Below are 13,297 nucleotides of genomic sequence, written 5' to 3'. Positions count from 1 at the left end.
TGGTAAAAGGAACTCACAGTTTTGATAAAATTGTTACACATGAAAGCTTAATTAATTTATCGTCCACCCACAGTAGACGAGCATGCCCACTTCCATCACTTCTCCAGTTCTGAATATGACCAATCTTTTTGTTTTGTTTTCCAATCTGATGAGGAAAACATATAATATTACCTAAAATTTCTTTGGTTACATGTCTGAATAAACTAATTGGCCGTTTTTAGTTCCTACTATTTGAATGGACTGTTCATATCATTTGCTTATTTTTCTACTGTTTTGTCGTTTTTTAATAGTTGTGTGAAGTTCTTCATGCGTTTTGAATTTTAATCTTTTGTTGAATTCCTTATTTATCATTATTTATATACAGAGTTTTGAATTTGCATGTGTAAGACTTCTCCTTCACTGTTCTTGGATTTTGGTCTCTTACTTATTATAAATGCCTTCCTTTCCTCCCAGATTATACAAATATTTTCTTTTTTTAAAAAATATTTATTTATTTATTTATGGCTGTGTTGGGTCTTCATTTCTGTGCGAGGGCTTTCTCTAGTTGCAGCAAGTGGGGGTCACTCTTCATCGCGGTGCGCGGGCCTCTCACTATCGCGGCCTCTCTTGTTGCGGAGCACAGGCTCCAGACGCGCAGGCTCAGCAATTGTGGCTCACGGGCCTAGTCACTCCGCGGCATGTGGGATCTTCCCAGACCAGGGCTCGAACCCGTGTCCCCTGCATTGGCAGGCAGATTCTCAACCACTGCACCACCAGGGAAGCCCCACCTTTTTGTTTTATTCAGGATGTTAATGGATTGGATAATGCCCACCCACATGGGTAGAGTGATCTTCTTTACTCAGTCTGCCAATTCAAATGCTAATCTCATCTAGAAACACCCTCACAGACACACTCAGAAATAATGTTTTACCAGCTATCTGGGCATACCTTAGCCCAGTCAAGTTGACACTTAAAATTAACCATCACAGTAGCCTTTTCATTTTAGTTTCTTTCACTTAGTAACATGCATTTAAGTTTCCTCCATGTCTTTTTATGGCTTGGTAGTTCATTTCTTCTTAACACTGAATAATATTCTGCTGTCCAGATGTACCACAGTTTATTTATCCATTTGCCTACTGAAAGACATCCAAGTTGCTTCCAAGTTTTGGCAATTACAAATAAAGCTGCTATAGAGACTTCCCTGGTGGTCCAGTGGTTAAGACTCCATGCTCCCAAAGCAGGGGGCCAGGGTTCCATCCTTGGTCGGGGAACTAAGATCCCACATACCGCAACTAAGCCCACGCACCACAACTACTGAGCCTGTGCACTCTAGAGCCTGCATGCCGCAACTAGAGAAGCCCACATGCTGCAACAAAGAGCCCACGTGCTGCAATGAAGACTCAGCGCAGCCTAAATAAATAAATAAATAATTTAAAAATGAAAAACAAACAAATAAAGCTGCTATAAACATCTGTATCAACAAAAGACTCCAAATAGCCAAAACAACCTTGAGAAAAAAGAACAAAGCTGGAGGCATTACATGTCCTGATTTCAAACTACATTAAAAACCTATAGTAATCAAAGCAGTATGATACAAGCATAAAAAACAGACACATAGACCAAGGGAAGAGAGTGGACAGCCCAGAAATAAATGCATATGTATACAGTTAACTAATCTTTGACATGGGTGCCAAGAATATAGAATGGGAAAAGGATAGTATCTTCAATAAATGGTGTTGGGAAAAGTAGATATCCACATTGCAAAAGGATGAAATTAGACCCCTACCTTATACCACTCACAAAACTAACTTGAAATGGATTCAAGACTGAAATGTAAGACCAGAAATGATAAAACTCTTTGAAAAAAACATAGGGAAAAGCTCCTTGACATTGGCGTTGGCAATGATTTTTTTAGATCATCCAAAATCGCAAGCAACAAAAGCAAAAATAAACAACTGGGACTACATCAAACCAAAAAGCTTCTGTACAGCAAAGGAAACAATAAAGGAAATGAGAAGACAACCTACAGAATGGGAGAAAATATTTGTAAATCATATATCTGATAAGGGGTTGATATCTAAAATATATAAGAAACTCATGTAACTCAATAGGAAGAAAACAAATAATCTGATTAAAAACTGGACAAAGGATGTGAATAGATATCTTTCCAAAGAAAATATACAAATGGCCAACAGATAGATAAAAAGGTGCTCAACGTCAATAATTATCAGGGAAATGCAAATCAAAACTACGATGAGCTATCACCTCATACCTGTTAGAATGGCTATTATCAAAAGAAATATATGTAAGAAATAACAAATGAAATGTTGGCAAGAATGTGGCAAAAAGGGAACTCTTGTACACTGTTGGTGGGAATGTAATTTCATACTGCTATTATGGAAAACAGTATGGAGGTTCCTCAAGAAATTAAAAATAGAACTATGATAAGATCCAGAAATCCCACTTTTGAGTATGTATCTGAAGGAAGCAAAATCAGTATCTGGAAGAGATATGTGCACTTCCATATTCATTACAGCATTATTCACGATAGTCAAGATATGAAAACAGCCTAAGTGTACACCAAAAGGTGAATGGATAAAGAAACTATGTTATATATACATACAATAAAATATTATTCAGCCATAAAAAGGGAATCCTGTCATTTGTGACAACATCGGTGAACCTAGAAGGCATTATGCTAGGTGAAATAAACCAGAAGGGAAAGATAAGTATTGTATGCTATCACAAATAGTAGGATGTGGAATTATTATATGTGGAATCTGAAAAAAAAAAAGTTGAGCTCATGAAAACAGAATAGATCGGTGGTTACCAAGGGCTAGAAGGTAGGGGAAATGAGGAGATGTTGGTCAAAGGGTATAAAATTTCAGTTATAAGATGAATAAGTTCTGAGAATCTAATGTACAGCATGGTGGCTATAGTTAATAATTCTGTGTTGGATAGTTGAAATTTGCTAAGGAAGTAAATGTTAAGCTTTCTCACCACACACACACAAAAGGTAACTATGTTAGGTGATGGATGTGTTAATTAACTTGATTGTGGTAATCATTTGACAATGTATAAATGTAGCAAATCATCGTGGTGTACACTTTAAATATATATAATTTTATTTGTCAATTATACCTCAATTAAGCTGGGTGGTGGGGCGTGGAAATCTGAGTGCAGGTTTACATATGGACATAAGTTTCAACTCCGTTGGGAAATACCCAGACTCACAATTGCTGATGGCTGGATGTATGTAAAGTTTGTAAGAAACCTTCAAAGTGGCTGTACCATTTTGCATTCCTGCCAGCAGTGAAAGAGTATCTGTTGCACCATAACCTTGCCAGCATTTGGTGTCATCAGTGTTCTTGGTTTTTGGCCATTCTCATAGGTGTGTAGTGTTATGCCACTGTCACCTTAATTTGCATTTGCCTGATGACGTATGATGTGGAACATCTTTTCATATGCTTTTCAATCGTGAGTCTTAGAATTTGCCATCTGTATATCTTCTTTGGTGAGCCTTGTTCTTTTTCAGGTGCCTTGGCTAAGATTTTAAAATCAGCTACACACACACAGACACACGTGTACACACACTACACATTGAGATTCTGATTGGCATTGCATTGAATCTGAAGACTAAATTGCAGTGACCTGACATCCTTGCAATATTGACTCATAACGCATAAACATGGTATCTCACTCCATTACTTTAGGTCTCTTTAATTTCTTCCAATATTTTTTCCCACTTTCTGCATAGAGGACTTGTATATCTTTGGTTAGGTTTATTCCCAGGAATTTGATATCTTGATATGGTATAAATGGTAGAAATTTAAAATTTAAAAATTTTCACTTCATACTCTTTTTAAAAGACTATTTGCTGTTTAAAACAATAATACTGTCAATGTATTATGGGGTTCATAACATGTTGAAGTAACATATATGACAATGATAACACAAAATTCAGGAAAGATAAATAAAATTATAATTATATGGTTGTAAGGCTCTTATGTTGTTTGTGAAGCAATTAAGTACTAATTCAAGATAGTAATAAATTAAAGATGTATCTTGTAATCATTAGGGTAACTACTAAATATATAAGAACTATATGTAAAAAGACAATAAAAGAGGAAAAATGGAGAACTAAAACATACTTGACTAACCTGAAAGAAAGCTGGAAAAGAGGAACAAACAAGTAACAGATGGAACAAATTAAAAACACAAATATGATATATTTAAAGCTAACCATATCAGTAATCACAAAAAATTTAAAGGGACTAATCACTCTTTAAAAGAAAAAGATTGTCAGACTATATTTTTAAAAAGAACCAACAATATCCTGACTACAAGAGATACACCTTAAACATAATTGATTTAAATATAAGTAATTGGAAATAAAACATGGGAAGAGATACTCTGTGAAAACAGTAACCATATGAAAACTGATATGGCTATATTATTAATGGTCAAAATAGATGTTAAGGAAGAAGTAACAGAGAAAAAAAGGAAATTCATAATAATTAGAAGATCAATTCCATAGGAGAAATACATAATCCTAAATGTATATGCACCTAATAATATAACTTCAAAATTTATGAAGCAAAAAATTGACAGAACTGTATGGGAAAGACAAATATAGAATTAGAATTGGAGATTTTTACATACCTCCTCAGTAATCAATAGAACAAGAAGACAAAATATTAGTAAGGATATAGAACATTTGAGCAACAATACTAAGCAACTTAACTGCCACTTGTAGAAAATTATACTCAACAGCTGTAGGTTGCTCCATCTTTTCAAGTGCATATGGAACACTGAACAAAATATATCATATGCTGAGCCATAAAACTAGTAATCAATTTCAAAGGATTAAAATTATACAAAATATGTTCTTTAACCACAGAAAAATTAAACCAGAAATCAATAACAATAAGATATCTGTTACCAAGCCAAAACGTGGGTCCACTCGCCTGGTGGGTTGTGGTGAGGGAAAGTGCAGCATTTATTGTAAGGCGCCATATAAGGAACCCGGGACACCTAGTGCTCAAAAAGCCTGACCTCCCCAATGGGTTTCAGCAAGGCATTTTTAAAGGCAAGGTAAGGGAGGGGCATCCCAGTGTATGTGATGAGCTCCTGCCGAATTCTCTGATTGGTTGATGGTGAGGTAACAGGGCGGTGTCACAGGGGTTAACATTATCAATCCTCAGGCTCCAGTAGGTCTGCGGGCTACGTGCCCACAGTCAAGTAGTTAATTTATTCCATTTGGTGCGGGTTTTAGCATCTATAAAACAACTCAGGAACTGTGTGTCAGATACAATCATCTAAGTACAATACTTCAGAGGAGCTAAAGCAGAGGGTATAGGGAAGAGGTCTGTTCAGGGGAAGGACCCATAGGATCCTGTTTGGTTACATATCTAGAAAATCCCAAATCATCTGGAAAATAAGTAACTTACTTCTAAGTAACTGATTCATCAAAGACGAAATTACAATAGAAATTAGAAAACATTTTGAAAGTAACAGTAATGAAAATACAACATATCAAAATTTGTGAGACACAGCTAGAGTAGTTCTTAGATGGAAATTTGATGAACTAATTATCTATCTCAACAAGGTACAAAAAAGAGAAGGTAGAAAGAAAGAAATAAAATCAGAGATTAATGAAATAGAAAAGAGATATAAAACAGAGAAAGTCGGGGACTTCCCTGGTGGCACAGTGGTTAAGAATCTTCCTGCCAAGGCAGGGCACATGGGTTCGATCCCTGGTCTGGAAAGATCCCACATGCCGCGGAGCAACTAAACCCGTGTGCCACAACTATTGAGCCTGTGCTCTAGAGCCCGCGAGCCACAACTACTGCAGCCCTCGTGCCTAGAGCCCGTGCTCCACAACAAGAGAAGCAACCACAATGACGCCTGCGCACCGCAATAAAGTGTAGCCCCCGCTCGCCGCAACTAGAGAAAGCCCGCACCCAGCAACGAAGACCCAATGCAGTCAAAAATAAATAATTAAAATAAAAATTTAAAAAACTGAGAAAGTCAATGAAGCCAAAAGATGGTTCTCTGAAAAGATTAATAAAATTGATAGAATTGATCAAGGAAAAGAGTAAGAGAGAAAACAGATGTACCTAATATCAAGAATGACAGAGGTAACATCACTATAGACGCCACATACATTAAAAAAATAATATGAGGGTTCATGAACAACTTTATGTCAATGAAGTTGACAATCTAGATGAAATGTGCAACTTTTTAGAAAAACACAACTTACAGAAATTTTGAATAATCCTGTATCTTTTAATGAAATTAAGTCCATAATTTATAACATTCCAACAACAAAAACACCAGATCCAGATGGCTACCCTGATAAATGCTACCAAACTTTTAAGGAAAAAGATGAACAATTCTACACAAAATCTTTCAGAGAGGCCAGCATAACCTTGATACCAAAATCTATCAAGGACATTACAAGAAAAAAAAATTGCAGAGTAATATCCCTTAAGAATACAGGTGGAAAAAAAATCCAAATGAAATACTAACAAATCAGATACAGTATTATGTAAGAACCATACATATCATGGTCTTGTGAGTTTATTTCAGAAAGACATAGCTGGCTTAACACTTAAAAAGTCATTCAGTATAATTTTAACAATGTCATCATCTTAAAAGATACAGAAAAAGCATTTTATAAAATTCAGAACCCATTCATAATAAAAACTATTAGTTGACTAAGAATAGAGAGAAACTTCCTCAATTTGATAAGATTATTTACCTAAAACATACAAATAATATCATACTTAATGGTGAAATACTGAATGCTTCGCCCTTACAAGATAAGGATGTCTGTTATCACCACTTATATTCAACATTGTATTGGAGTTCCTGCCAGTGCAATAAGGAGAGAAAAAAAATTTTTTTGTTGCAAAGGAAATAGTAAAACTATCTTTATTCATAAATGGCATGATTGTGTACATAGAATATCCAAGGAATCTACAAACTACCAGAAGTAATAAGTGAATTTAGCAAGGCCATGTGATATAAAGTCAATATACAAATATCAGCTATATGTCTTTATACTTGCAGCAAACAATTGAAATATGAAAGTGTAAAAATAATACCATTTATAATAGGATTTAAAAAATAATAAGGTACACAGGACTAAATAAAATGCAGAAGATTCTACAGTGAAAATCATAAAACAAGGAGAAATCAAAGAAGACCTAATAAAAGAAGAAATAGCCTATTTCATGGAATAAGGTTTAATTGTTATGATGTCACTTCTCCCCAATTGGTCTATACATTCAATGCGATCCTAATCAGAATGCCAGCAGGCTTTTTTGGTAGAAATTGATAGGCTGATTTTAAAATTTAAATGCAATTGCAAAAAACCCTAGAAAGTCAAAATCATCTTTAAAATAAAGATGGAGGATTTATGCTACCAATTTTCTAATTTTACTATCAAGGCAAGTAATTAATACAGTATGGTATAGGCATAAGGATAAACAAATAGACCAATGGAACAGAATAGAGTCCAGATATAGGCTCACACATATATTGTTACTTGACCAATGAAAAAGACACCAATGCAATTCATAGGGAAAGAAAGGTCTTAGAATAAATGGTGTTGGTAGAATACAGCATCCAGATAGAAAAAAATAAACCTTGACTCTTACACTCATACCATTCAGAAAAAATTAATTTAAAATGGATTGCAGGGGACTTCCCTGGTGGTCCAGTGGTAAAGAATCCACCTTCCAATACTGTGGAGGCAGGTTTGATCCCTGGTCAGGGAACTAAGATCATGCGGCAACTAAGCCTGAGTGCCACAACTACTGAGCTCGCTCCTCAAGGAGAGAGCCTGCGTGCCGTACACTACAGAGCCCATGCGCCCTGAAGCTTAAGCGCCACAACTAGAGAGAGAAAACCCACATGCCACAACTAGAGAGAAACAACTAGAGAGAAGCCCGCATGCCTCAGTGAAGATCCCGCATGCCGCAACTAAGACCCGACAGCCAAAAAATAAAGAAAATAAATTTTTTAAAAAATGGATTGCAGATCTAAATGTGAAATCTAAAATACAAATCTAGCTGGAAACACAGGAGACTATATGACTATATGAGGAGTAAGCAAAGATTTCTTAAATAAGAGCAAAAAGTACTAACCGTAAAGGAAAAAATAACAAAGTAGATTTCATCCAAATTTAAAACTTCTGCTCATCAATAAACACAATTAAGAAAGTGAGGGACTTCCCTGGTGGCACAGTGGTTAAGAATCCGTCTGCCAGTGCAGGGGACACAGGTTCGTGCCCTGGTCCGGGAAGATCCCACATGTCGCAGAGCAACTAAGCCCGTGTGCCACAACTACTGAGCCTGCGCTCTAGAGCCCGCAAGCCACAACCACTGAGCCTGCATGCCACAACTACTGAAGCCCACGCACCTAGAGCCTGTGCTCCACAGCAAGAGAAGCCACCTCAATGAGAAGCCTGCTCACTGCAACGAAGAGTAACCCCCACTCTCTGCAAATAGAGAAAGCCCGTGCACAGCAGTGAAGACCCAACACAGCCATAAATAAATAAATAAATAAATATTTTGAAATAAATATATCTGCAAAGAATTTGTAACCGGCTTGTACAAAGAACTCTTACAACTCAATAATAAGATCACTCAGCTTTTAAAAAACAGGCAAAACGTTTTCACAAACACTTTGCAAAGAAGATGTACAAATGGCCAAGAAATTGAATGGAAAGAGGTTCAATGTCATAAGTCATCAGGGAAATTCAAACCCAAAACACCATGAGATAATACCACACACCCACAAGAATGACTAACAGTACCAAGTGTTGAGAGGCTATGAAGCTACTGGAACTTTTATATATTACAAGTGAGTGTATAAAATGGCACAACCTCTTTTGAAAACTTTTTGGCAGTTTCAACTAAAGTTAAACATAAACCTACCCTATGACCCAGCAATTGCACTCTTAGGCACACAAGAAAAATGAGAGCAGACGTCCACAAAAAAGACTTGTTCAAGAATAAAACACCTTCTTCATTACACCAAAAAGTGGAAATAATCCAAATATTCATCAATAGGAGAATGGATAAACAAATTATATATTCATACAAATAAAAAGAGCAACCTACTGATACACACAACTACCTGTATAAATGTTTTGTTTTTTTTTTTCTGGATAAATCTTAAAAACACTACATTGTGTAACGATTCCAAGCACAGAGAGTACATACTATATAATTCTATTTATATGAAGTTTGAGAACAAATAAAAGCATCAAATGTTAACTAGACTTATTTTGGTTATCATTTCACAATATACAAATATCATTCAGATGCACAAGTGTTGTACACCTGAAACTAATATGTTGCATGTCAGTTATACCTCAGTCATAAAAAACAAACAAAAACAAAAGGAAACAATGCTTACCTCTGGAGGTGGATATTGGCTGGGAAAGTGCACAAGAAAACCCTCTGTATGACACCTCTGCTCCACATCCGTCATTACAGTCATTCTACCTCTGAACCATACCTAGAATCATCTCCTTCTCATGATCTCCACTGTCCCCACCCTAGGCCAAGTCTCAGCTGTCTCTGATGTGCAGGCCACAAGAAGGACCCTGTGCCTGAGGAGCGAATGGGAGGACAAGAGCCCCCAGAGACTCATCAGATATGAGTGTTGTTCTTCTCTATGTGAATGAGCCATTACCACAAGACTTCCATTCCTACTGATCCAGAATTTTAACTGATTTTCTTTTGCGCTTCCATTGGTTTTTACAATATTTCCACTGCCTTAACCATGGAAAATGACATTGTTTCTATGGGAAAATGTATTCTGATTTTCAACAATTGATTAAAATTGATTAACTTTTTAGAACCCAGTCATTTCTTCATTGGAGATTTTCCTCTTGTTTTTTATGGTATTTTTAAGTATCTCTAAGTCTTTTTAATGGGTTTATTTTCTGCATTTCCAATCATCTTTGAAAATCACGCAGGGCAGGCTCTTCCATTACTTGTGTTTGTGTGTTAGAGCACGGCATGCAGCACTGGATGCACAGGGAGCACAGCTGAAATGCAGCAGGACCCTACGGTCCTCCCCCCACCCACCATGTCCTCTGCCTGCCTCTTGTCTGTAGAAAAACTTTAGTCAAAGTTGAGCCTGTATATACTCACTTGCAAATTTGCAGTTAGCCTAAACAGAGAAAATTTGAGTCAAGGTTTAAAACATTTTACAGGTAATTTAAACACAACATAAAACATATTTGCCAAGTTTAAAAGTAATTAATTACAAAACACAATTAAAGTAGTAGAGCATTAAAATTACATTTTAAAATATGAAGTTTTAAAAGTAATTCTTGTATTGTTCTGAAATTGTAAAACTGATTCAGTAGGGAGAGATTAATATTCAGTTTATAAAAGTATTCATCAGTTTTCCTATAACTAGGCATCTCTAATACATTAAAATTATTCAAGTAATTCATTTATAAGTTAAAATTCCAATATGTAAAATGGTTGCATTAAAACACTCTTTTCAGAATTTTATTTTTAAAAGTATTATCATAGTATAAGTTCACATTTATAACTGAAAACCTTTTTTATTAATTTATTTATTTTTGGCTGCATTGGGTCTTTGTTGCTGCACGTGGGCTTTCTCTAGTTGTGGTGAGCAGGGGCTACTCTTTGTTGCGGTGCGCGGGCTTCTCATGGCGGTGGCTTCTCTTGTTGTGGAGCACGGGCTCTAGGTGCGTGGGCTTCAGTAGTTGTGGCACGTGGGCTCAGTAGTTGTGGATTGAGGGCTCTAGAGCGCAGGCTTAGTAGTTGTGGCGCACGGGCTTAGTTGCTCCGCGGCATGTGGGATCTTCCCGGACCAGGGCTCGAACCCGTGTCCCCTGCACGGGCCGGTGGATTCTTAACCACTGCACCACCAGGGAAGCCCTATAACTGAAAACTTTTATGAAAGATATCAGTCTTTAAAAAGTTACAGGTCCAAAGAATATTGATACTAATATTAATTAGGGTTGTCTAAACTGCTGTAAAAAGCAAAATTAAAAACTCGATAGCACAAACAAAATAGCAATTTACTTATCTCTCATGTAAGAGTCCAAGATTAATAGATCCATATTAGAAGATCCAGTCATTTAGGACCCCAATCTGATGGTGGACCTACTTCAATACATAGTTCCCAAACACCTCTCTAGTTATCATTATTCTAGGCTACAGGAAAGAAGAGTGAGCAGAAGTCCAGGGCAAACCATTGTCTTTTAAACAGGTTAGGCAGAACTTAGTGAGAACTTAGTCATATGGCCACATGCAGCTGCAAGGGAAACTGGGAAATACTGTTGCTATTTGGGCAGCCCCATCCCAGCTACAGTCCTATAATGCTGTAATAGGAGGAAAACAGATTTTAATGAAGAGTTAGCAGTGTCTGACACCCCTCTAGCCACTAGAATTCTGTGTTCATCCTTCTCCTGATATGCTCATCCCCATCCCAAGGGAGACAACTCCAAATTCCATCCAGGTGCTACATCCAGCTCAAATTCTGGGATCTCTGGGTGACTTGCAATCATCTCCCTCAGACTCAGATTGGCTTTTTGTGGTCCAGCAACTCATTAACTCAAAGGAAGTCACTTACTTCTCCAACACCCAATAAACCACGGTCTAATAGAAACAGGATGGTTATATGAGAACTTGTTCTTTAGTATTCGGTGGCCCTTCCACTGCCATAAATCTTGGGGAGGGATAAGACAAGAGGTAACTGGAAAAAAACCAAAAAACCCTGCTTTTTCTTTCTAGGAGAAAGTAGCCTTAGACAGCAGAAAAGATATTTGGTGGCAAAAGACATTCTATTTCATGGTATTTGACGGTGAGGACACTAGTTAAATAAGGGATTTCTGGAGCAAAGTGAGAAGAGAATCCAGAACAAAAGTAAATAGCAGCTTTTTTTTAAAGAAAAATACGAACTTTTTGATTAGCTCGTCTTGAGATGACTATTGAGAGATTAATGACATTTTGATAAATAAGAACCATATCAAAAAGACAGAACTACATCGAAAAACAAAAACTTTTTTTAATTACTGAGAAATATATATAACTCCATCCTTAAGCTTCTTTCCCTTTATTCTCCCATTAGGCTATGTTGATGTCATGTGTTCCCCACTGTGTGTCTGTGTTTATGTGTGTGTGTGTTCATATAATTCAGACCATATTTTGAGCAGGAGTCTTCCTGATGGAGCCAAATGATTTCCAAAACCAAAGATCTATTTTTAAACATACTTTAAAGTAGTTGAAATAAGGCAACAGCTAAAAGCAGTTCAACTAAAGTGTAAACTGTAAAGGCAGGAGTTAGGCAAAGCAAAGGGATGCAATAGAGAGATGAGAAATGGACAAAGGACTTGTGGCTAAATAAGATGTTAAAATATTCTCATAAAGGAGAGTATATATAGTGATTGAAGCCCAGGCCTGAAGCCAGACTGCCAGGTGTACCTACCTGCCTTTTCACTTAATTGCAAGTAAGAACGAACTTGATAGTACTTACTTGAAAGTACAAGTACTTTTTCTTACTTGATAATACTTGAAAGTACTTGATAGTACTTTCTTCATGGGGTTGCCAAGAGGATTACATGTGTGCCTTCCCAAAAGATACGATCCATTCCCATTGTATCTTTTGCACCATGTAAGGTAAACCCTTGAGAAATAACCCATTGGTCTGGGAAGGATACTTTCGGGGTGAGGTCACTAAGTCAAAGCCAGGTCAGTAAGTCAAAACCCAGTGCTGGAATTATTGGCATCAAATCATCTTCAGCAAGGTTGACTCAGGGAGTAGTATAAGGTGCACAAAGATGTATGGCATCGGTCACAACCCAGCTCTCCCAGAACCCCTTACACCTGATTCTGACCCAGTGTATGAAATCCTATATCCATTACATTGGTCTTTTCTGAATAATTTGTTACATTTTAAAAGTGGATATTTTGTGTTTGTAATCACATAGGTAACTGTGTGAGGAAAGTTCTTTTTTACAGTATTTTTATTTTTTTGAAATTATGTTTGTGTTTCAGACTTCTCTACTAAACTATAAACTCCTCTAAGTAGGAAACTTAATCCCCTCACTCCTCACTGTACCCCAGCACCCAGCTCAGTGCATGGGTATTTTAAAGTAAATTTCTTCCCGTAGCACAGAACCAAAGATCTGATTTGTGGGGTTGGGGGTTGGGTTGGAGAGGTGGATGAGGGGCCGGGATGTGTTCTAACAGATCTCCTGAAAGATAGATGTTCTCCGCTTAAGGTTTTGGAGCAAGACTTGCTTCGGGGTTGTTGGTGA

At 36.9% G+C, this 13,297-nt stretch overlaps 1 protein-coding gene across 1 annotated transcript in view; it reads right to left on the bottom strand.

Annotated features, from left to right (window-relative positions):
• The window catches only part of CHD1L (chromodomain helicase DNA binding protein 1 like), a 122,260-nt gene that overhangs the window by 59,320 nt on the left and 49,643 nt on the right, over positions 1-13,297 (bottom strand). The gene's annotated exons all lie outside the window — the stretch shown is intronic.

This window comes from Balaenoptera ricei, chromosome 1, assembly GCF_028023285.1.
Source record: "Balaenoptera ricei isolate mBalRic1 chromosome 1, mBalRic1.hap2, whole genome shotgun sequence".
Classification (NCBI taxonomy): domain Eukaryota; kingdom Metazoa; phylum Chordata; class Mammalia; order Artiodactyla; family Balaenopteridae; genus Balaenoptera; species Balaenoptera ricei.
Note: the sequence above shows the minus strand (reverse complement) of the source record. Positions and strands in the feature narration are given on the sequence as shown.